The sequence below is a fragment of the Oncorhynchus masou genome, chromosome 31, assembly GCF_036934945.1.
Source record: "Oncorhynchus masou masou isolate Uvic2021 chromosome 31, UVic_Omas_1.1, whole genome shotgun sequence".
Taxonomy (NCBI): domain Eukaryota; kingdom Metazoa; phylum Chordata; class Actinopteri; order Salmoniformes; family Salmonidae; genus Oncorhynchus; species Oncorhynchus masou.
Genome location: NC_088242.1, coordinates 6,190,513 through 6,217,240, shown reverse-complemented (window position 1 = coordinate 6,217,240; position 26,728 = coordinate 6,190,513). Strand labels below are relative to the sequence as shown.

At 43.1% G+C, this 26,728-nt stretch overlaps 1 pseudogene; it reads left to right on the top strand.

Annotated features, from left to right (window-relative positions):
- The first annotated feature begins 19,487 nt into the window (after positions 1–19,487).
- LOC135523369 (calpain-2 catalytic subunit-like) overlaps positions 19,488–26,728 on the top strand; it is a 49,218-nt pseudogene continuing 41,977 nt past the window's right edge.

The window sequence follows — 26,728 nt, the reverse complement described above, 5'->3', positions numbered from 1 at the left end:
TTTGTCGTACAGTATGTATGGGATACACATGGTATACATCGGCCATGAAATGCTGCTTCTTTCTGGACAATGCAACAACAATAAGAAACAATATTTACAGGTTTTGGGGAAGGCAACCGGTCAGGATGCTCTCGATGGTGCAGCGGTAGTATTTGGAGAGGACCCGGGGTGTGGTACTGTGAGGTAAGGTAAGAGATAAGGTCTGGGATAGGGTTATGAATGGTTAAGGTAAGAGATAAGGTCTGGGATAGGGTTATGAATGGTTAAGGTAAGAGATAAGGTCTGGGATAGGGTTATGAATGGTTAAGGTAAGGGTTATGATTGGTTAAGATAAGGGTTAAGGTAAGGGTTATGAATGGTTAAGGTAAGGGTTATGAAGGGTTATGGTAAGGGTTATGAAGGGTTATGGTAAGGGTTATGAAGGGTTATGGTAAGGGTTATGAATGGTTAAGGTAAGGGTTATGAATGGTTAAGATAATAGTTATGGTAAGGGTTATGAATGGTTAAGGTAAGGGTTATGAAGGGTTAAGGTAAGGGTTATGAATGGTTAAGATAATAGTTATGGTAAGGGTTATGAATGGTTAAGGTAAGGGTTATGAATGGTTAAGATAATAGTTATGGTAAGGGTTATGAATGGTTAAGGTAAGGGTTATGAATGGTTAAGGTAAGGGTTATGAATGGTTAAGGTAAGGGTTAAGGTCTGGGATAGGGTTATGAATGGTTAAGGTAAGGGTTATGAATGGTTAAGGTAATAGTTAAGGTAAGGGTTATGAATGGTTAAGGTAAGGGTTATGAATGGTTAAGGTAAAGGGTTATGAATGGTTAAGGTAAGGGTTATGAATGGTTAAGGTAAGGGTTATGAATGGTTAAGGTAAGGGTTATGAATGGTTAAGGTAAGGGTTATGAATGGTTAAGGTAAGGGTTATGAATGGTTAAGATAATAGTTATGGTAAATGGTTAAGGGGGTTATGAATGGTTAAGGTAAGGGTTATGAATGGTTAAGATAATAGTTAAGGTAAGGGTTATGAATGGTTAAGGTAAGGGTTAATGGTTAAGGTAAGGTTAAGATAATAGTTAAGGTAAGGGTTATGAATGGTTAAGGTAAGGGTTAAATGGTAAGGGTTATGAATGGTTAAGGTAAGGGTTAAATGGTTAAGATAATAGGTATAAGGGTTATGAATGGTTAAGGTAAGGGTTATGAATGGTTAAGGTAAGGGTTATGAATGGTTAAGGTAAGGGTTATGAATGGTTAAGGTAAGGGTTATGAATGGTTAAGATAATAGTTATGAAGGGCTAAGGATATGCTAAATAAAAAATAAAGTGAATGGTTACATCTCGGAACAGGAGCGTGCTACGTCCATCCACAACAATGGTCTTGAAGGTAATACTTTAAGTGCCCCTAGTGGCAGGTGTTGAAGGTGATTCCCAATGTCCTAATGTCGTAAGGGAGTTACCTGTCTGGGTCGGTTACACAGTAAACAGAAAGCTGTTCGGTTCACCGTTTGGTGATTTTGGGTTTTGGGATTTATTTACATTTATTACATTGTAGTTTCATAGTGCTGTATGGTAGCCAGGCTTAAGGCAGTACTGGGTGAAGATATGTCTTTTTCTTTCAGTCACCAGTGCTCCCTCAACCACCTGTCCTCAGAGATCCCTAATAGCCTGTCTCTTCACCCATAGGGCCCAATCCAAAAAGATCCCTAAAGCCTGTCTCTTCACCACTGGGCCCATCCACTCTACCTGTCCTCAAATCCCTAATAGCCTGTCTCTTCACCCATCGCTCTACGAGTCCACTCTACCTGTCCTCAGAGATCCCTAATAGCCTGTCTCTTCACCCATCGCTCCAATCCACACCTGTCCTCAGAGATCCCTAATAGCCTGTCTCTTCACCCATCGCTCTAGGCCCAATCCACTCTACCTGTCCTCAGAGATCCCTAATAGCCTGTCTCTTCACCCATCGCTCTAGGTCCAATCCACTCTACCTGTCCTCAGAGATCCCTAATGCCTGTCTCTTCAATGTCGCTCTACGGCCCAATCCACTTACCTGTCCTCAGAGATCCTAATAGCCTGACCTGTCCACTCTACCTGTCCTCAGAGATCCCTAATAGCCTGTCTCTTCACCCATCTCTCCAGGGCCCAATCCACTCTACCTGTCCTCAGAGATCCCTAATAGCCTGTCTCTTCACCCATCGCTCCAGGGCCCAGTCCACTCCACCTGTCCTCAGAGATCCCTAATAGCCTGTCTCTTCACCCATCGCTCCAGGGCCCAATCCACTCCACCTGTCCTCAGAGATCCCTAATAGCCTGTCTCTTCACCCATCGCTCCAGGGCCCAATCCACTCCACCTGTCCTCAGAGATCCCTAATAGCCTGTCTCTTCACCCATCGCTCCAGGGCCCAATCCACTCCACCTGTCCTCAGAGATCCCTCATAGCCTGTCTCTTCACCCATCTCTCCAGGGCCCAATCCACTCTACCTGTCCTCAGAGATCCCTAATAGCCTGTCTCTTCACCCATCGCTCCAGGGCCCAGTCCACTCTACCTGTCCTCAGAGATCCCTAATAGCCTGTCTCTTCACCCATCTCTCCAGGGCCCAATCCACTCCACCTGTCCTCAGAGATCCCTAATAGCCTGTCTCTTCACCCATCGCTCCAGGGCCCAATCCACTCTACCTGTCCTCAGAGATCCCTAATAGCCTGTCTCTTCACCCATCGCTCCAGGGCCCAGTCCACTCCACCTGTCCTCAGAGATCCCTAATAGCCTGTCTCTTCACCCATCGCTCCAGGGCCCAATCCACTCTACCTGTCCTCAGAGATCCCTAATAGCCTGTCTCTTCACCCATCGCTCCAGGGCCCAGTCCACTCTACCTGTCCTCAGAGATCCCTAATAGCCTGTCTCTTCACCCATCGCTCCAGGGCCCAATCCACTCTACCTGTCCTCAGAGATAACTAATAGCCTGTCTCTTCACCCATCGCTCCAGGGCCCAGTCCACTCTACCTGTCCTCAGAGATCCCTAATAGCCTGTCTCTTCACCCATCGCTCCAGGGCCCAATCCACTCCACCTGTCCTCAGAGATCCTGCCTGTCTCTTCACCCATCGCTCTAGATCCCTCTACCTGTCCTCAGATCCCTAGCCTGTCTCTTCACCCATCGCTCCAGGGCCCAATCCACTCTACCTGTCCTCAGAGATCCCTAATAGCCTGTCTCTTCACCCATCGCTCCAGGCCCAATCCACTCTACCTGTCCTCAGAGATCCCTAATAGCCTGTCTCTTCACCCATCGCTCCAGGGCCCAGTCCAGTCCTCAGAGATCCCAATCCTGTCTCTTCACCCATCGCTCTACCTGTCCTCAGAGATCCCTAATAGCCTGTCTCTTCACCCATCGCTCCAGGGCCCAATCCACTCTACCTGTCCTCAGAGATCCCTAATAGCCTGTCTCTTCACCCATCGCTCCAGGGCCCAATCCACTCTACCTGTCCTCAGAGATCCCTAATAGCCTGTCTCTTCACCCATCTCTCCAGGGCCCAATCCACTCTACCTGTCCTCAGAGATCCCTAATAGCCTGTCTCTTCACCCATCGCTCCAGGGCCCAATCCACTCTACCTGTCCTCAGAGATCCCTAATAGCCTGTCTCTTCACCCATCACTCCAGGGTCCAGTCCACTCTACCTGTCCTCAGAGATCCCTAATAGCCTGTCTCTTCACCCATCGCTCCAGGGCCCAATCCACTCCACCTGTCCTCAGAGATCCCTAATAGCCTGTCTCTTCACCCATCGCTCCAGGGCCCAATCCACTCTACCTGTCCTCAGAGATCCCTAATAGCCTGTCTCTTCACCCATCGCTCCAGGGCCCAATCCACTCCACCTGTCCTCAGAGATCCCTAATAGCCTGTCTCTTCACCCATCGCTCCAGGGCCCAATCCACTCTACCTGTCCTCAGAGATCCCTAATAGCCTGTCTCTTCACCCATCGCTCCAGGGCCCAATCCACTCTACCTGTCCTCAGAGATCCCTAATAGCCTGTCTCTTCACCCATCGCTCCAGGGCCCAGTCCACTCCACCTGTCCTCAGAGATTCTTGATCTTTATGGCCTTCCTGTGAACTAACTTTTACAGAGAGCTGTCAAGCTGCCTGCAACCACAGGGCTCTCCAGAGGGTGGTGTGGTCTGTCCAACGCATCACCAGGGGCAAACTATCTGCCCTCCAGGACACCTACACCACCCGATGTCACAGGAAGGCCAAAAGATCATCAAGGACAACAACCACCCGAGCCACTGCCTGTTCACCTCGCTACCATCCAGAAGGCAAGGTCAGTACAGGTGCATCAAAGCTGGGACCGAGAGACTGAAAAACAGCTTCTATCCCAAGGCCATCAGACTGTTAAACAGCCATCACTAGCCAGCTACCACCCGGTTACTGAACCCTGCACCTTAGAGGCTGCTGCCCCATATACAGAGACATGGAATCACTGGTCACTTTAATAATGTTTACATACTGCTTTACTCATCTCATACTGTATGTATGTACTGTATTCTACTGTATTTACTCATCTCATACTGTATTCTACTGTATTCTACTGTATTTACTCATCTCATACTGTATGTACTGTATTCTACTGTATTCACTCATCTCATACTCTATGTACTGTATTCTACTGTATTCACTCATCTCATACTGTATGTACTGTATTCTACTGTATTTACTCATCTCATACTGTATGTACTGTATTTACTCATCTCATACTGTATGTACTGTATTTACTCATCTCATACTGTATGTACTGTATTTACTCATATCATACTGTATGTATGTACTGTATGTACTGTATTTACTCATCTCATACTGTATGTATGTACTGTATTCTACTGTATTTACTCATCTCATACTGTATGTATGTACTGTATTCTACTGTATTTACTCATCTCATACTGTATGTATGTACTGTATTCTACTGTATTTACTCATCTCATACTGTATGTACTGTATTCTACTGTATTTACTCATCTCATACTGTATGTACTGTATTCTACTGTATTTACTCATCTCATACTGTATGTACTGTATTCTACTGTATTTACTCATCTCATACTATATGTACTGTATTTACTCATCTCATACTGTATGTACTGTATTTACTCATCTCATACTGTATGTACTGTATTTACTCATCTCATACTGTATGTACTGTATTTACTCATATCATACTGTATGTATGTACTGTATGTACTGTATTTACTCATATCATACTGTATGTATTTGTATTCTACTGTATCTCATCTCATACTGTATGTATGTACTGTATTCTACTGTATTTACTCATCTCATACTGTATGTACTGTATTCTACTGTATTTACTCATCTCATACTGTATGTACTGTATTCTACTGTATTTACTCATCTCATACTATATGTACTGTATTTACTCACTGTATGTACTGTATTTACTCATCTCATACTGTATGTACTGTATTTACTCATCTCATACTGTATGTACTGTATTTACTCATTCATACTGTATGTATGTACTGTATGTACTGTATTTACTCATCTCATACTGTATGTATGTACTGTATTCTACTGTATTTACTCATCTCATACTGTATGTATGTACTGTATTCTACTGTATTTACTCATCTCATACTGTATGTATGTACTGTATTCTACTGTATTTACTGTATGTACTGTATTCTACTGTATTTACTCATCTCATACTGTATGTACTGTATTCTACTGTATTTACATCTCATACTATATGTACTGTATTTACTCATCTCATACTGTATGTACTGTATTTACTCATCTCATACTGTATGTACTGTATTTACTCATCTCATACTGTATGTACTGTATTTACTCATATCATACTGTATGTATGTACTGTATTACTGTACTCATCTCATACTGTATGTACTGTATTCTACTGTATTTACTCATCTCATACTGTATGTACTGTATTCTACTGTATTTACTCATCTCATACTGTATGTATGTATGTATTCTGTATTTACTCATCTCATACTGTATGTACTGTATTCTACTGTATTTACTCATCTCATACTGTATGTACTGTATTCACTCATCTCATACTGTATGTACTGTATTCTACTGTATTTACTCATCTCATACTGTATGTACTGTATTCTACTGTATTTACTCATCTCATACTGTATGTACTGTGTTCTACTGTATTCACTCATCTCATACTGTATGTACTGTATTCTACTGTATTTACTCATCTCATACTGTATTACTGTACTCATCTCATACTGTATGTATGTACTGTATCTCATACTGTATGTACTGTATTCTTCTGTATTTACTCATCTCATACTGTATGTACTGTATTCTACTGTATTCACTCATCTCATACTGTATGTACTGTATTCTACTGTACTTACTCATCTCATACTGTATTATACTGTATTTACTCATCTCATACTGTATGTACTGTATTTACTGTATTTGTATTCAACTGTATTTACTCATCTCATACTGTATGTACTGTATTCTACTGTATTTACTCATATCATACTGTATGTATGTACTGTATGTACTGTATTTACTCATCTCATACTGTATGTTTACTGTATTCTACTGTATTTACTCATCTCATACTGTATGTACTGTATTCTACTGTATTTACTCATCTCATACTGTATGTACTGTATTCTACTGTATTTACTCATCTCATACTGTATGTACTGTATTCTACTGTATTTACTCATCTCACTGTATGTACTGTATTCTACTGTATTTACTCATCTCATACTGTATGTACTGTATTCTACTGTATTTACTCATCTCATACTGTATGTACTGTATTTACTCATCTCATACTGTATTTACTCTCATCTCATACTGTATGTACTGTATTTACTACATACTGTATTTACTCATCTCATCTCATACTGTATGTACTGTATTCTACTGTATTTACTCATCTCATACTGTATGTACTGTATTCTACTGTATTTACTCATCTCATACTGTATGTATGTACTGTATTCTACTGTATTTACTCATCTCATACTGTATGTACTGTATTCTACTGTATTCACTCATCTCATACTGTATGGACTGTATTCTACTGTATTCACTCATCTCATACTGTATGTACTGTATTCTACTGTACTTACTCATCTCATACTGTATGTACTGTATTCTACTGTATTTACTCATCTCATACTGTATGTACTGTATTCTACTGTATTTACTCATCTCATACTGTATGTACTGTATTCTACTGTATTCACTCATCTCATACTGTATGTACTGTATTCTACTGTATTTACTCATCTCATACTGTATGTACTGTATTCTACTGTATTTACTCATCTCATACTGTATGTACTGTATTCTACTGTATTCACTCATCTCATACTGTATGTACTGTATTCTACTGTATTTACTCATCTCATACTGTATGTACTGTATTTACTCATCTCATACTGTATGTATGTACTGTATTCTACTGTATTCACTCATCTCATACTGTATGTACTGTATTCTACTGTATTTACTCATCTCATACTGTATGTACTGTATTCTACTGTATTTACTCATCTCATACTGTATGTACTGTATTCTACTGTATTACTCATCTCATACTGTATGTATGTACATTGTATGTACTGTATTTACTCATCTCATACTGTATGTACTGTATTTGTATTTACTCATCTCATACTGTATTCACTCATCTCATACTGTATGTACTGTATTACTGTATTCACTCATCTCATACTGTATGTATGTACTGTATTCTACTGTATTTACTCATCTCATACTGTATGTACTGTATTTACTCATCTCATACTGTTACTGATACTTACTCATCTGCACTGTATGTACTGTATTTACTCATCTCATACTGTATGTACTGTAGTACTGTAATCTCATACTGTATTACTGTACATCTCATACTGTATGTACTGTATTCTACTGTTACTCATCTCATACTGTATGTACTTATTTACTCATCTCATACTGTATGTACTGTATTTACTCATCTCATTATGTACTGTATTTACTCATCTCATACTGTATTCTACTGATTTACTCATCTCATACTGTATGTACTGTATTCTACTGTATTTACTCATCTCATACTGTAAACTCATCTCATACTGTATGTACTGTATTCTACTGTATTTACTCAATGCCACTCTGACATTGCTCATCTTAATATTTATATATTTCTTAATTCCATTATTTTAGATCTGTGTGTATTGTTGTGAATTGTTAGATACTACTGCACTGTTGGAGCTAGAAACACAAGCATTTAGTTAGATATTACTGCATTTAGTAGAAACACAAGCATTTAGTTAGATATTACTGACAGCTGTTTAGTTAGATACTACTGCACTGTTGGAGCTAAACACAAGCATTTAGTTAGATATTACTGTTGGACCTGTTTAGTTAGAGCACTAGAAACACAAGCATTTAGTTAGATATTACTGACCTGTTGGAGCTAGAAACACAAGCATTTAGTTAGATATTACTGAGCTGTTGGAACTAGAAACACAAGCATTTAGTTAGATATTACTGACCTGTTGGAGCTAGAAACACAAGCATTTAGTTAGATACTACTGACCTGTTGGAGCTAGAAACACAAGCATTTAGTTAGATACTACTGACCTGTTGGAGCTAGGAACACAAGCATTTAGTTAGATACTACTGACCTGTTGGAGCTAGAAACACCAGCATTTCGCTACACCCGCAATAACATCTGCTAAACACGTGTATGTGACCAATAAGATTTGGTTTGATAAGAAAAAATCAGTTGTTTGTTTTTTTGACATGTATTGAACCCCATATTTTTGTCATTAAACAGTGTCCATATATACTTCCATTCATTTTTTTCCAACTGGACATTCAGACGAGTATTGTGAAGCATGTGGGCATCCTAGAGCAAAAACAAGAGTCTGACCTTTGCACAGAGCGGTCCTATTAGTGTGTAAACCAAACGGTTTCCGTCTCTACAGACAGAAGAAGTTGGCAGATCTGCTGGACCCACTTCAGACGAGTCCCAAGGCTCCTGTGAAGGTCGTAGACCAAAACTGAGAACACAATCTTGTTCGTAAGAGTCTCATCTTATCAGAGTATAATAGTTTGTAGGCCAACCTGTTCAGACACTACCGAGGATTTGGTCAGAAGATTCTCAGGAAGTGTTATGGTCTGACCAGCACCTCTCTGTCACCTTTCACCTTTCACCTTTCACCGCAGGTACGGCAGAGCGACACAGGTGGATTCATCCAATGCAAAAACAGACCAATTTTTAATGGGGATTTACACTACGCTAATTTGATTTACACGGGGGAGGGGGCAGACATCGACTTTAGAATTAGGTACCTCTCTGTCGAGACCGGGTAGGCCATCCTCTAGAGGGGTTAGATGTAACTCTGTCCAGACCTGGTAGGACCATCCTCTAGAGGGGTTAGGTCTAACTCTGTCCAGACCTAGAAGTGACCAGACCTGGTAGGACCATCCCTAGAGGGGTTAGGTCTAACTCTGTCCAGACCTGGTAGGACCATCCCCTAGAGGGGTTAGGTCTAACTCTGTCCAGACCTGGTAGGACCATCCTCTAGAGGGGTTAGGTCTAACTCTGTCCAGACCTGGTAGGACCATCCCCTAGAGGGGTTAGGTCTAACTCTGTCCAGACCTGGTAGGACCATCCTCTAGAGGGGTTAGGTCTAACTCTGTCCAGACCTGGTAGGACCATCCTCTAGGTCTAACTCTGTCCAGACCTGGTAGGCCATCCCCTAGAGGGGTTAGGTCTAACTCTGTCCAGACCTGGTAGGACCATCCCCTAGAGGGGTTAGGTCTAACTCTGTCCAGACCAACCTGGTAGGACCATCCTCTAGAGGGGTTAGGTCTAACTCTGTCCAGACCTGGTAGGACCATCCCCTAGAGGGGTTAGGTCTAACTCTGTCCAGACCTGGTAGGACCATCCCCTAGAGGGGTTAGGTCTAACTCTGTCCTAGAAGTGACAAACCTGGTAGGCCATCCCCTAGAGGGGTTAGGTCTAACTCTGTCCAGACCTGGTAGGACCATCCTCTAGAGGGGTTAGGTCTAACTCTGTCCTAGAAGTGACCAACCTGGTAGGCCATCCCCTAGAGGGGTTAGGTCTAACTCTGTCCAGACCTGGTAGGACCATCCCCTAGAGGGGTTAGGTCTAACTCTGTCCTAGAAGTGACCAACCTGGTAGGACCATCCTCTAGAGGGGTTAGGTCTAACTCTGTCCTAGAAGTGACCAACCTGGTAGGACCATCCCCTAGAGGGGTTAGGTCTAACTCTGTCCTAGAAGTGACAAACCTGGTAGGCCGTCCCCTAGAGGGGTTAGGTCTAACTCTGTCCAGACCTGGTAGGACCATCCTCTAGAGGGGTTAGGTCTAACTCTGTCCTAGAAGTGACCAACCTGGTAGGCCGTCCCCTAGAGGGGTTAGGTCTAACTCGGTCCTAGAAGTGACCAACCTGGTAGGACCATCCCCTAGAGGGGTTAGGTCTAACTCTGTCCTATAAGTGACCAACCTGGTAGGACCATCCTCTAGAGGGGTTAGGTCTAACTCTGTCCTAGAAGTGACCAACCTGGTAGGACCATCCCCTAGAGGGGTTAGGTCTAACTCTGTCCTAGAAGTGACCAACCTGGTAGGACCATCCCCTAGAGGGGTTAGGTCTAACTCTGTCCTAGAAGTGACCAACCTGGTAGGACCATCCTCTAGAGGGGTTAGGTCTAACTCTGTCCAGACCTGGTAGGACCATCCCCTAGAGGGGTTAGGTCTAACTCTGTCCTAGAAGTGACCAACCTGGTAGGACCATCCCCTAGAGGGGTTAGGTCTAACTCTGTCCTAGAAGTGACCAACCTGGTAGGACCATCCTCTAGAGAGGTCCAGACCTCCATCCCCTAGAGGGGTTAGGTCTAACTCTGTCCTAGAAGTGACCAACCTGGTAGGCCGTCCCCTGTACAGGATACATCTCAACCAGCAGACGAGCCTATATCCTGCAGGGAAAACGCAGGCTTCCTCGCCAGCCCCACCCTGTGATGTTTATCGACATACTACACTCACAACATGCTACTCTACACCATCAGAGGCCTCCTAGTGTATTACTGGTGACTCAAATACTGTAAGCAGTCATGAAGGGACTGAATGAGGAAACACGCCTCTCCATTCACACTCAGAGCCTCTCCCTTGATATCTCTCTTACACCCCCTTTTATAGTGGTCTCGGTGGATTTCTTCATCATACATTCTGTTGGGAGTGGCTTTAGAGGGTGGCTACGTGTGGTTTTACCCTCTGGGATTTCCCATCCCGTGTTTATTGTTTGGAAACAGTCATGGCCACCGCATGAATAAGGTCCATTGAAAGAGAAGCACACATGAGTCATCAGTATGAGTCCTCTACACACCCTGTAATCTCTGTTCTACAGTCCTCTACACACCCTGTAATCTCTGTTCTACAGTCCTCTACACACCCTGTAATCTCTGTTCTACAGTCCTCTACACACCCTGTAATCTCTGTTCTACAGTCCTCTACACACCCTGTCATCTCTGTTCTACAGTCCTCTACACACCCTGTAATCTCTGTTCTACAGTCCTCTACACACCCTGTAATCTCTGTTCTACAGTCCTCTACACACCCTGTAATCTCTGTTCCACAGTCCTCTACACACCCTGTAATCTCTGTTCTACAGTCCTCTACACACCCTGTAATCTCTGTTCTACAGTCCTCTACACACCCTGTAATCTCTGTTCTACAGTCCTCTACACACCCTGTACTCTCTGTTCTACAGTCCTCTACACACCCTGTCATCTCTGTTCTACAGTCCTCTACACACCCTGTAATCTCTGTTCTACAGTCCTCTACACACCCTGTAATCTCTGTTCTACAGTCCTCTACACACCCTGTAATCTCTGTTCTACAGTCCTCTACACACCCTGTAATCTCTGTTCTACAGTCCTCTAAACACCCTGTACTCTCTGTTCTACAGTCCTCTACACACCCTGTAATCTCTGTTCTACAGTCCTCTACACACCCTGTAATCTCTGTTCTACACACCCTGTAATCTCTGTTCTACAGTCCTCTACACACCCTGTAATCTCTGTTCTACAGTCCTCTACACACCCTGTAATCTCTGTTCTACAGTCCTCTACACACCCTGTAATCTCTGTTCTACAGTCCTCTACACACCCTTTAATCTCTGTTCTACAGTCCTCTACACACCCTGTAATCTCTGTTCTACAGTCCTCTACCACCCTGTAATCTCTGTTCTACAGTCCTCTACACACCCTGTAATCTCTGTTCTACAGTCCTCTACACACCCTGTAATCTCTGTTCTACAGTCCTCTACACACCCTGTAATCTCTGTTCTACAGTCCTACACACCCTGTACACACACCCTGTAATCTCTGTTCTACAGTCCTCTACACACCCTGTAATCTCTGTTCTACAGTCCTCTACACACCCTGTAATCCTGTTCTACAGTCCTCTACACACCCTGTACTCTGTTCTACAGTCCTCTACACACCCTGTAATCTCTGTTCTACAGTCCTCTACACACCCTGTAATCTCTCTACACACCCTGTAATCTCTGTTCTACAGTCCTCTACACACCCTGTAATCTCTGTTCTACAGTCCTCTACACACCCTGTAATCTCTGTTCTACAGTCCTCTACACACCCTGTAATCTCTGTTCTACAGTCCTCTACACACCCTGTAATCTCTGTTCTACAGTCCTCTACACACCCTGTAATCTCTTTCTACAGTCCTCTAACACCCTCTCTCTGTTCTACAGTCCTCTACACACCCTGTAATCTCTGTTCTACAGTCCTCTACACACCCTTTAATCTCTGTTCTACAGTCCTCTACACACCCTGTAATCTCTGTTCTACAGTCCTCTACACACCCTGTAATCTCTGTTCTACAGTCCTCTACACACCCTGTAATCTCTGTTCTACAGTCCTCTCTGTTCTACACACCCTGTAATCTCTGTTCTACAGTCCTCTACACACCCTGTAATCTCTGTTCTACAGTCCTCTACACACCCTGTAATCTCTGTTCTACAGTCCTCTACACACCCTGTAATCTCTGTTCTACAGTCCTCTACACACCCTGTAATCTCTGTTCTACAGTCCTCTACACACCCTGTAATCTCTGTTCTACAGTCCTCTACACACCCTGTAATCTCTGTTCTACAGTCCTCTACACACCCTGTAATCTCTGTTCTACAGTCCTCTACACACCCTGTAATCTCTGTTCTACAGTCCTCTACACACCCTGTAATCTCTGTTCTACAGTCCTCTACACACCCTGTAATCTCTGTTCTACAGTCCTCTACACACCCTGTAATCTCTGTTCTACAGTCCTCTACACACCCTGTAATCTCTGTTCTACAGTCCTCTACACACCCTGTACTCTCTGTTCTACAGTCCTCTACACACCCTGTAATCTCTGTTCTACAGTCCTCTACACACCCTGTAATCTCTGTTCTACAGTCCTCTACACACCCTGTAATCTCTGTTCTACAGTCCTCTACACACCCTGTAATCTCTGTTCTACAGTCCTCTACACACCCTGTACTCTCTGTTCTACAGTCCTCTACACACCCTGTAATCTCTGTTCTACAGTCCTCTACACACCCTGTAATCTCTGTTCTACAGTCCTCTACACACCCTGTAATCTCTGTTCTACAGTCCTCTACACACCCTGTAATCTCTGTTCTACAGTCCTCTACACACCCTGTAATCTCTGTTCTACAGTCCTCTACACACCCTGTAATCTCTGTTCTACAGTCCTCTACACACCCTGTAATCTCTGTTCTACAGTCCTCTACACACCCTGTAATCTCTGTTCTACAGTCCTCTACACACCCTGTCATCTCTGTTCTACAGTCCTCTACACACCCTGTAATCTCTGTTCTACAGTCCTCTACACACCCTGTAATCTCTGTTCTACAGTCCTCTACACACCCTGTAATCTCTGTTCTACAGTCCTCTACACACCCTGTAATCTCTGTTCTACAGTCCTCTACACACCCTTTAATCTCTGTTCTACAGTCCTCTACACACCCTGTAATCTCTGTTCTACAGTCCTCTACACACCCTGTAATCTCTGTTCTACAGTCCTCTACACACCCTGTCATCTCTGTTCTACAGTCCTCTACACACCCTGTAATCTCTGTTCTACAGTCCTCTACACACCCTGTAATCTCTGTTCTACAGTCCTCTACACACCCTGTAATCTCTGTTCTACAGTCCTCTACACACCCTGTAATCTCTGTTCTACAGTCCTCTACACACCCTGTAATCTCTGTTCTACACACCCTGTCTCTGTTCTACAGTCCTCTACACACCCTGTAATCTCTGTTCTACAGTCCTCTACACACCCTGTCATCTCTGTTCTACTGTACTCTACACACCTTGTAATCTCTATTCTATACACCCTGTAATCTCTGTTCTACAGTCCTCTACACACCCTGTAATCTCTGTTCTACAGTCCTCTACACACCCTGTAATCTCTATTCTATCCTCCTCTACACCCCTGTAATCTCTGTTCTACAGTCCTCTACACACCCTGTAATCTCTGTTCTACAGTCCTCTACACACCCTGTAATCTCTGTTCTACAGTCCTCTACACACCTTGTAATCTCTGTTCTACAGTCCTCTACACACCCTGTAATCTCTGTTCTACAGTCCTCTACACACCCTGTAATCTCTGTTCTACAGTCCTCTACACACCCTGTAATCTCTATTCTACAGTCCTCTATACACCCTGTAATCTCTACAGTCCTCTACACACCCTGTAATCTCTGTTCTACAGTCCTCTACACACCCTGTAATCTCTATTCTACAGTCCTCTACACACCCTGTAATCTCTATTCTACACACCCCTGTAATCTCTCACACCCTGTAATCTCTATTCTACACACCCTGTAATCTCTGTTCTACAGTCCTCTACACACCCTGTAATCTCTGCTCTACAGTCCTCTACACACCCTGTAATCTCTGTTCTACTGTCCTCTACACACCCTGTAATCTCTATTCTACACACCCCGTTCTATTCTACACACCCTGTAATCTCTGTTCTACAGTCCTCTACCCTGTAATCTCTGTTCTACAGTCCTCTACACACCCTGTAATCTCTGTTCTACAGTCCTCTACACACCCTGTAATCTCTGTTCTACAGTCCTCTACACACCCTGTAATCTCTATTCTACACACCCTGTAATCTCTGTTCTACAGTCCTCTACACACCCTGTAATCTCTGTTCTACAGTCCTCTACACACCCTGTAATCTCTATTCTACACACCCTGTAATCTCTGTTCTACAGTCCTCTACACACCCTGTAATCTCTATTCTACACACCCTGTAATCTCTGTTCTACAGTCCTCTACACACCCTGTAATCTCTGTTCTACAGTCCTCTACACACCCTGTAATCTCTATTCTACTGTACTCTACACAACCTTTAATCTCTATTCTACACACCCTGTAATCTCTGTTCTACAGTCCTCTACACACCCTGTAATCTCTATTCTACACACCCTGTAATCTCTGTTCTACAGTCCTCTACACACCCTGTAATCTCTGTTCTACAGTCCTCTACACACCCTGTACCTCTGTTCTACAGTCCTCTACACACCCTGTCATCTCTGTTCTACAGTCCTCTACACACCCTGTAATCTCTGTTCTACAGTCCTCTACACACCCTGTAATCTCTGTTATACAGTCCTCTACACACCCTGTAATCTCTGTTCTACAGTCCTCTACACACCCTGTAATCTCTGTTCTACAGTCCTCTAAAACCCTTAATCTCTGTTCTACAGTCCTCTTACATGCTCACCCTGTAATCTCTGTTCTACAGTCCTCTACACCCCTGTAATCTCTGTTCTACAGTCCTCTACACACCCTGTCATCTCTGTTCTACAGTCCTCTACACACCCTGTAATCTCTGTTCTACAGTCCTCTACACACCCTGTAATCTCTGTTCTACAGTCCTCTACACACCCTTTAATCTCTGTTCTACAGTCCTCTACACACCCTGTAATCTCTGTTCTACAGTCCTCTACACACCCTGTAATCTCTATTGACACACCCTGTAATTATCTGTTCTACAGTCCTCTACACACCCTGTCATCTCTGTTCTACAGTCCTCTACACACCCTGTCATCTCTGATCTACTGTACTCTACACACCTTGTAATCTCTATTCTATACACCCTGTAATCTCTGTTCTACAGTCCTCTACACACCCTGTCATCTCTGTTCTACTGTATCTTTACACACCTTGTAATCACTATTCTATACACCCTTAATCTCTGTTCTACAGTCCTCTACACACCCTGTAATCTCTGTTCTACAGTCCTCTACAAACCCTGTAATCTCTGTTCTACAGTCCTCTACACACCCTGTACTCTCTGTTCTACAGTCCTCTACACACCCTGTACTCTCTGTTCTACAGTCCTCTACACACCCTGTCATCTCTGTTCTACTGTATCTACACACCTTGTAATCTCTATTCTATACACCTTGTAATCTCTGTTCTACAGTCCTCTACACACCCTGTAATCTCTGTTCTACAGTCCTCTACACACCCTGTAATCTCTGTTCTACAGTCCTCTACACACCCTGTATCTCTATTCTACACACCCTGTAATCTCTGTTTAAACACCCTGTAATCTCTATTCTACACACCCTGTAATCTCTGTTCTACAGTCCTCTACACACCCTGTAATCTCTATTCTACAGTCCTCTACACACCCTGTAATCTCTATTATACTGTACTTACACACCCTGTAATCTCTATTCTATACACCCTGTAATCTCTATTCTACCACCCTAAATACTTTTCTACACACCCTGTAATCTCTGTTCTACAGTCCTCTACACACCCTGTAATCTCTGTTCTACAGTCCTCTACACACCCTGTAATCTCTGTTCTACAGTCCTCTACACACCCTGTAATCTCTATTCTACACACCCTGTAATCTCTGTTCTCTTTTCCTCTTTTTCACAGTCCTCTACACACCCTGTAATCTCTGTTCTACAGTCCTCTACACACCCTGTAATCTCTATTCTACACACCCTGTAATCTCTGTTCTACAGTCCTCTACACACCCTGTAATCTCTATTCTACACACCCAGTAATCTCTGTTCTACAGTCCTCTACACACCCTGTAATCTCTGTTCTACAGTCCTCTACACACCCTGTAATCTCTATTCTACTTGTATTCTACACAACCTTAATCTCTATTCTACACAATATGTAATCTCTGTTCTACAGTCCTCTACACACCCTGTAATCTCTATTCTACACACCCTGTAATCTCTGTTCTATCCTCTACACACCCTGTAATCTCTATTCTACACCCTGTAATCTCTGTTCTACAGTCCTCTACACACCCTGTAATCTCTATTCTACAGTCCTCTACACACCCTGTACTCTCTGTTCTACAGTCCTCTACACACCCTGTACTCTCTGTTCTACAGTCCTCTACACACCCTGTCATGCAATCTCTGTTCTACTGTACTCTACACACCTTGTAATCTCTATTCTATACACCTAACCTGAAACTACAGTCCTAACCCCTGTAATCTCTGTTCTACAGTCCTCTACACACCCTGTAATCTCTAGGTTCTACAGTCCTCTACACACCCTGTAATCTCTATTCTACACACCCTGTAATCTCTGTTCTACAGTCCTCTGACACCCTGTAATCTCTATTCTACACACCCTGTAATCTCTGTTCTACAGTCCTCTACACACCCTGTAATCTCTATTCTACAGTCCTCTACACACCCTGTAATCTCTATTATACTGTACTTCACACCCTGTAATTTTATTCTACACACCCTGTAATGCTATTCTACACACCCTGTAATCTCTATTCTACACACCCTGTAATCTCTGTTCTACAGTCCTCTACACACCCTGTAATCTCTGTTCTACAGTCCTCTACACACCCTGTAATCTCTGTTCTACAGTCCTACACACCCTGTAATCTCTATTCTACACACCCTGTAATCTCTGTTCTACAGTCCTCTACACACCCTGTAATCTCTGTTACTATTTCCTACACACCCTGTAATCTCTATTCTACACATATGTAATCTCTGTTCTACAAAAGTCCTTAAACCCTATAATCTCTATTCTAGCCACCCTTTAATCCTTGATGACAGTTTTGCACACCCTGTAATGTCTGTCTGAATTCCATGGCGTTACCTAGATAGTCCATCCAGGTCTGCATTTTGTAAATGACCCCTGTTGGTAGACATGGTTACTGCAACAGGTTGGAAACATCCGAAACATTCCCTCATAAACATCAATCCCCCCATACAGCTTCCCTGTACAAGAGGTAGGTCCAGACAAAATCATCATCAATCTAATGTTAAAAAACACAGATAATGAGTTTATATGGCCGCTGACATGTTAATTTATGCTCTACCTGTCATTGGGGTAGCATGGCTATTCATGTCCCCTTTCGTTGTTCATTGTTACTTTACAGGGAGTTGGACTGTAAAGGGCAGCACAACTTTTCATTGATGGACATTGTTTCTATTAGTCGTGTCGTGTGTTTTTGTTTGTTGAGCTTATTTTGACGCTATTTTACAAGTGCACGTCACTTCCAAAGACGTGGTTATAAAACTCTTGTGTCTGTAACGTCTGGCTAACCTGAGCCTATATGAACATGTCTTGTTATTATCTGTGCTTATAGCCTCTACATGTCATACTGTACGTTACATTACAATCGCACTGTACTGATATAGACGCGACCATTGGTATGTCCGGTCCTGCCTACTGTGATCGTGTGCAAAACAGAGGAGTTGGACTAAAGAGGCAGTGTTGTGTTTCATTACTGCATCTTTACGACAAATCAGACTGAAGACCGGAATCACCTTCAACCATTTATATGAACGTACTCAACTCACACATACAAACCCCCCCGTTGATGCTCCTCAACACACTACAGGCAGACCGGTGCAGCAGCACAGCATTTCATTTTATGGAGAGAAAAAAAAGTCGTTATTTTCCCTTTATCATAAGACAACATCAATAGACAAACTCTGAACATGTGGCCATCTTTTCTCCGATCAACACTGGTATTTTAAATCTACACAGGTCACACTGGCTCTCACAAGTCGTAGGGGAGAAGGCCGTCCACCGGACACCAACCTCTCAACTGCGTCTGTCTGTCTACCTGTATGGAGAAACGACTGATGCGTTAAATGGATTATTAAGGCTACAGAGTGGACTCGGACTTTATGTTCATCCTCCCCGTTATGACACTCAAACAGATTCATTGGGTGGTTGATTGTTTGATGCATATGTCTAAAAAGTGTTCATATCCACACTAAATACTTTTGAACAAGTAAACGTTGTGTAGAAGCAACAGTTCCGGTAACAGAAATCTTATGTACATATTGTTGAGGAAAAAAGTCGTTTGACTTGCAGTCAAGAGGCAACAGACCACGCCTGAAAAACCAGGGGCGTAGAAGGAATTTAGACTTTTCCACCAGTGAAACGCATCCCAACTCTTTTCCTCTTTTCACTGTGTCGACGCAGTCAGCCACCCGACCCGACAGAGGAGAAGAAAAACGACTTGTACAATGGCTGGGGTGGCATCAACGTTGGCCAAGAAGGGCCTTTGGCCGCAGGATTTGGCACCAATGCCAATGCGTCGAAGTACCTAAACCAAGACTTCGAGTCTCTCAGGAGCGAGTGTCTGAGTAGAGGTTCACTTTCACGGTTCCACTTTTCCAGCCGAACCTGCGTCCTTGGGATTCAATAGCTCGGACCCAGATCTTCCAAAACCAGAGGTGTTCAGTGGAAACGACCTGGGGTAAGTTACTGGGTTCAAACACAGGCTAAATGTCTGCTCTATGGCTGGATTTGTATTGATCGAAATAGACCAAAGCGTTATCTCTGTAAAAAAAACGTTTTTTTTTAAATAACAAAATATTTGATAAAACCGTATACCAAATAAAACAAACAAACTTTATACACAGGAAGTTGATCTACAACAGAAACAAGTTAGGGTGCAATGTAAATATGATCAAACACAAGTTAACCAACACCAAAGAAAACGGATTTCTGGTTTAAACCAAAACTCAGAACTGACAACCAGATCAAAAACAGCTATGATTCACAACCTTATGTCTCACCTAACCAGAAACCAAACGTCCTAATATGCCCAGTTGAGAACCAGTATACTGCCTCTGGTAATTGAAGTAGGTAGGTTCAATGACATAGATGAAGAAGAGAGACTATGTACTGTCTGTGATTTTAGGGGAGGTGGACAATTCACTTTTTATTTGATAGTTCTTTATGTGATGATCTGAGAGCTGTACTGTTTGATAAAAAATATTGCAAAGAAAACAGGAACTATTCTGGGTTAGAGATGAAGAAAAAACTTGAATGTCTGATTTAGGAAATACGTTTTCCTGGCTGCACATTTTATCTTCGAGGCTTGGACGATGCAGACAAGACAAGATGTATACCTCAAATGTTTCTGTTCAGTTTTCTCAATTGTTTTCTGCTGCCATATTAATGTATGTTTATATGTACAACAGCAGTCAAAGGTTTGGACACACCTACTTATTCAATGTTTTTTAATTTTTGTATTATTATTATTATTTTTTTACTATTTCCTACATTGTAGAATAATAAAGACATCAAAACTATGAAATAACACATATGGAATCAGGTAGTAACCAAAAAAAAAGTGTTAAACAAATTAAAATATATTTTATATTTGAGATTATTCGAAGTAGCCACCCTTTGCCTTGATGACAGTTTTGCATACTCTTGGCATTCTCTCAACCAGCTTCATGAGATAGTTACCTGGAATGTATTTCAATTAACATGTCTGCCTTGTTAGAAGTTATTTTGTGGAATATCTTTCCTTCTTAATGAGTTTGAGCCAATCAGTTGTGACAAGGTAAGGGTGGTATACAGAAGATGGCCCTATTTGGTAAAAGATCAAGTCCATATTATGGCAAGAACAACAGACAAAAATGTCCCTCTCATGGCTAACTACCAGGAGGTTTGAAAAGACCAGCGTGGTGATACACAAAGCAACTCAAACAACATTGAAATTGCATCAATTATGTATATTTTTAGTTTGGCATTTCTCTTGTGATACGGTTCACAGCAGCACTGATAGTTGTGGTGACTTGACAACTGCGTCTGAGTTTTGAACGACTACCCCCCTCCTCCTTTTGTTGCATGCTGGCTGAAGACCCAGATAGCCAGTAACTAGCTAACACTAAACACAGACAGAGAACTAGCTAGCCAGTAACTAGCTAACACTAAACACAGACAGAGAACTAGCTAGCCAGTAACTAGCTAACACTAAACACAGACAGAGAACTAGCTAGCCAGTAACTAGCTAACACTAAACACAGACAGAGAACTAGCTAGCCAGTAACTAGCTAACACCAGACACAGATGAAGACCTAGCTAGCCAGTAACTAGCTAACACTAAACACAGACAGAGAACTAGCTAGCCAGTAACTAGCTAACACTAAACACAGACAGAGAACTAGCTAGCCAGTAACTAGCTAACACTAAACTCAGACAGAGAACTAGCTAGCCAGTAACTAGCTAACACCAGACAGATGAAGAACTAGCTAGCCAGTAACTAGCTAACACCAGACACAGATGAAGACCTAGCTAGCCAGTAACTAGCTACCACCAGACACAGATGAAGACCTAGCTAGCCAGTAACTAGCTAACACCAGACACAGATGAAGACCTAGCTAGCCAGTAACTAGCTAACACCAGACACAGATGAAGACCTAGCTAGCCAGTAACTAGCTAACACCAGACAGATGAAGACCTAGCTAGCCAGTAACTAGCTAACACCAGACACAGATGAAGACCTAGCTAGCCAGTAACTAGCTAACACCAGACACAGATGAAAGGGAAACATATAAGTATCTTTGCCAGAGATGAATAGGGTAAACTTTTAATTATATTTGCTGACACCCTATAATCAAATGTTGGCACCAGTAGAGTAGCTATCTAGCTATATAAACCACACCCCTTTGCAAACACGCCTTCTCCGACGTTGGTTACAAGGCTCTACTTATTTAAATGAGGTAAGAGAATATCATGTTACCATTGGTGTATTCAAATGAGAGTTAAGGTGATGTCACCTTGTCCTCTTAATAATGAATCCAAGTGTTTGACTTGGGGGAGGGGGAAACTGTAACTGTATGATCAAACTTTATCAATGTAGAAGAAACAGTCAGTTTTCATACTTTGATCTGGTTTCCTTCAAATATCATCACATTTCAAGAGAAACATGATTTTGACTGATCATTTTAGGGTTCATAAAGCTTAACGGGCCTTACATTGTAGGGTTCATAAAGCTTAACGGGCCTTACATTGTAGGGTTCATAAAGCTTAACGGGCCTTACATTGTAGGGTTCATAAAGCTTAACGGGCCTTACATTGTAGGGTTCATAAAGCTTAACGGGCCTTACATTGTAGGGTTCATAAAGCTTAACGGGCCTTACATTGTAGGGTTGCCTTTACTTTAATGTTTTCAGCCTATGCAACATTTTCAAATAATATTCAATTTCATTTAGAAAAAGTCAGAATCTGGGCTTTTCTTTTCCCCCACTTGTGTTTCTGTTTATAATATGTATCAGACATAATGAAGAGATATATATACTTTGTTCTGATCTGAACCTTTATCATCAAACCCAAATCCTCACTGGGAATATCTCTTTATAGCCTGGGTCAGTGATGTCACAGTAGTCTGATGGGCGTGTCCAGAAGCTTGTTATCCGTTTGATTGGACCGTTGGGCGTAAAGGAATCACTTGTATCCAAAACAACTGAAACTGTTAGCGTACGGCTAAATGAACGAGGAACATGGTCAGGGTGGTGGTGACTCATCCTCCAACTATTCGGATGGAACTTTGGCGTTAGTCATCTGATCCTACACCTTTTTGTTTTGTCTGTCAACAGATCGACTCGTAGACTTTGAGACAATTGAGGTTACATTAGGTCATCGTGGACCCTGCCCTTTCCTTGTGCATGACTTTAAAGTGTATCAGTCTACCCTCTTCATTCCCATGTGCTTTTATTTCATAACTATTATTGGGTAATGACTGATCCTTTTAGTCAAATCTGCTATGAATGTCACTGTCTAGTGAAAATCAGACTTTAAAAAAAGTTAATAATCTGTTAACTCATACCCAGATAATGTTGTTGACTCATCCTATACTCGTATTTGTGGCCAAAGCATAAATAGGAGAATAGCCCCGCCCCCCCCCCATATCTACCAGACTATTTAAAAAAAATGCTTGCTATGGTGAAATCCTCCTGAGCCAATCAGGTCGACTCGCATGAATGGTTTTAATGACCGGTATACGCCCACACCATTCAAACACACAAAATATGCTTTTTTTTTTTTTAAACATGCTTAATTACAATTGTTTTGGAATTAAAACTATTTCACTCGTATTGTAATTAATTCTAGGTCACATGTGACCTGATTCAGGTAACTAGGCGTATGGCGCAAGTCACGACTTCGCAGGAGAGCCGTTTGAACGTAACAATTTTTTTATTTTTTATTTAATAGAAATCTGGAAACACTGGACAGTTGCTTTAAAAGTTCAAAACACAGTCTTAATCATGTATTGGTCCCTGAATAGTAGAGTAGATAATATAACAAATGCAGTGCTCTATGAAATACCTGAGGCTACGCTAGTAGCTCATTATGCAGTTATTCTCCCCAAGCTAGCGTATTGCTTTAGTTAGGGCTGCAAAGTTTGGAAGCCCCAAAATCTGTACTTTTTATTTGATTTAAATTCTCAGTAATATCTTTGACAGTTTTACTCATGCTTTGGTCGTCTCTCCCTGAATAGGAGCTGGTGTCCAGCCCAGAGTTCATCGTTGGTGGAGCCTCGAGAACCGATATCTGCCAAGGTGGCTTGGGTAAGTCACTTTCATATTCCAAAACAGGAACCAAACCAAAACCACAGGGTCGCCGGGTGGTAACAGTATCTATGGTTTCAGCTGTGAGGAGGAGATGGTATAGTAAAAGTTAATGTGATTGATCACGGGTATATGTGATAACATTCAGTTATTACACAGGTGATTTGTTTCCTAGACTACCACTGAACAGCCTGTCAGGTTGTTGTCTCTGCTAAGGTACTGTATAATTTAAAACATGTCAGGTTGTTATCTCTGTCATGGCCTATCATTTAAAACATGTCAGGTTGTTATCTCTGTCATGAGGTATCATTAAAACATGTCAGGTTGTTATCTCTGTCATGAGGTATCATTTAAAACATGTCAGGTTGTTATCTCTGTCATGAGGTATCATTTAAAACATGTCAGGTTGTTATCTCTGTCATGAGGTGTCATTTAAAACATGTCAGGTTGATATCTCTGTCATGAGGTATAATAATTAAAACATGTCAGGTTGTTATCTCTGTAACGAGGTATAGTAGAACATATGAACAAAGCGAGATATCTGTATAGAAACCAGCTCAGTTACCATGCTGGGAGGAAGTCTTCACAGAGTTTCTGGAAACTGTTCACCAGTTGAGACCCACTGGCCTGTCATTAACCTTTTGCTCACCAGCCTCACCCTCAACCGTCATTAACCCAGCAGGGTAGACTGGTGTACTGGCTTGTCATTAACCCAGCAGGGTAGACTGGTGTGCTGTCATTAACCCAGCAGGGTAGACTGGTGTGCTGGCCTGTCATTAACCCAGCAGGGTAGACTGGTGTGCTGGCCTGTCATTAACCCAGCAGGGTAGACTGGTGTGCTGGCCTGTCATTAACCCAGCGGGTAGACTGGTGTGCTGGCCTGTCATTAACCCAGCAGGGTAGACTGGTGTGCTGGCCTGTCATTAACCCAGCAGGGTAGACTGGTGTGTGGCCTGTCATTAACCCAGCAGGGTAGACTAGTGTCCTGTCATTAACCCAGCAGGGTAGACTGGTGTGCTGGCCTGTCATTAACCCAGCAGGGTAGACTGGTGTGCTGGCCTGTCATTAACCTAGCAGGGTAGACTGGTGTGCTGGCCTGTCATTAACCCAGCAGGGTAGACTGGTGTGCTGGCCTGTCATTAACCCAGCAGGGTAGACTAGTGTACTGTCATTAACCCAACAGGGTAGACTAGTGTCCTGGCCTGTCATTAACCCAGCAGGGTGGACTGGTGTACTGTCATTAACCCAGCAGGGTGGACTAGTGTACTGTCATTAACCCAGCAGGGTAGACTAGTGTCCTGTCATTAACCCAGCAGGGTGGACTAGTGTACTGTCATTAACCCAGCAGGGTGACTGGTGTACTGTCATTAACCCAGCAGGGTAGACTGGTGTCCTGTCATTAACCCAGCAGGGTGGACTAGTGTACTGTCATTAACCCAGCAGGGTAGACTAGTGTACTGTCATTAACCCAGCAGGGTAGACTGGTGTGCTGGCCTGTCATTAACCCAGCAGGGTAGACTAGTGGCCTGTCATTAACCTAGCAGGGTAGACTAGTGTCCTGTCATTAACCCAGCAGGGTAGACTGGTGTGCTGGCCTGTCATTAACCCAGCAGGGTGGACTAGTGTACTGTCATTAACCCAGCAGGGTAGACTAGTGTCCTGTCATTAACCCAGCAGGGTGGACTAGTGTACTGTCATTAACCCAGCAGGGTAGACTAGTGTACTGTCATTAACCCAGCAGGGTAGACTGGTGTGCTGGCCTGTCATTAACCCAGCAGGGTAGACTAGTGGCCTGTCATTAACCTAGCAGGGTAGACTAGTGTCCTGTCATTAACCCAGCAGGGTAGACTGGTGTGCTGGCCTGTCATTAACCCAGCAGGGTAGACTAGTGGACTAGTGTACTGGCCTATCATTAACCCAGCAGGGTGGACTAGTGTACTGTCATTAACCCAGCAGGGTGGACTGGTGTACTGTACTGTCATTAACCCAGCAGGGTAGACTGGTGTGCTGGCCTGTCATTAACCCAGCAGGGTAGACTGGTGTGCTGGCCTGTCATTAACCCAGCAGGGTAGACTGGTGTGCTGGCCTGTCATTAACCCAGCAGGGTAGACTGGTGTGCTGGCCTGTCATTAACCCAGCAGGGTAGACTGGTGTGCTGGCCTGTCATTAACCCAGCAGGGTAGACTGGTGTCCTGTCATTAACCCAACAGGGTGGACTAGTGTACTGTCATTAACCCAGCAGGGTGGACTAGTGTACTGTCATTAACCCTGCAGGGTGGACTGGTGTGTGGCTGTCATTAACCCAGCAGGGTGGACTAGTGTACTGTCATTAACCCAGCAGGGTAGACTGGTGTGCTGGCCTGTCATTAACCCAGCAGGGTAGACTAGTGTACTGTCATTAACCCAGCAGGGTAGACTAGTGTACTGTCATTAACCCAGCAGGGTAGACTGGTGTGCTGGCCTGTCATTAACCCAGCAGGGTAGACTAGTGTACTGTCATTAACCCAGCAGGGTAGACTGGTGTGCTGGCCTGTCATTAACCCAGCAGGGTAGACTAGTGTACTGTCATTAACCCAGCAGGGTAGACTAGTGGACTAGTGTACTGGCCTATCATTAACCCAGCAGGGTGGACTAGTGTACTGTCATTAACCCAGCAGGGTAGACTGGTGTGCTGGCCTGTCATTAACCCAGCAGGGTAGACTAGTGTACTGTCATTAACCCAGCAGGGTAGACTAGTGTACTGGCCTGTCATTAACCCAGCAGGGTAGACTAGTGTCCTGGCCTGTCATTAA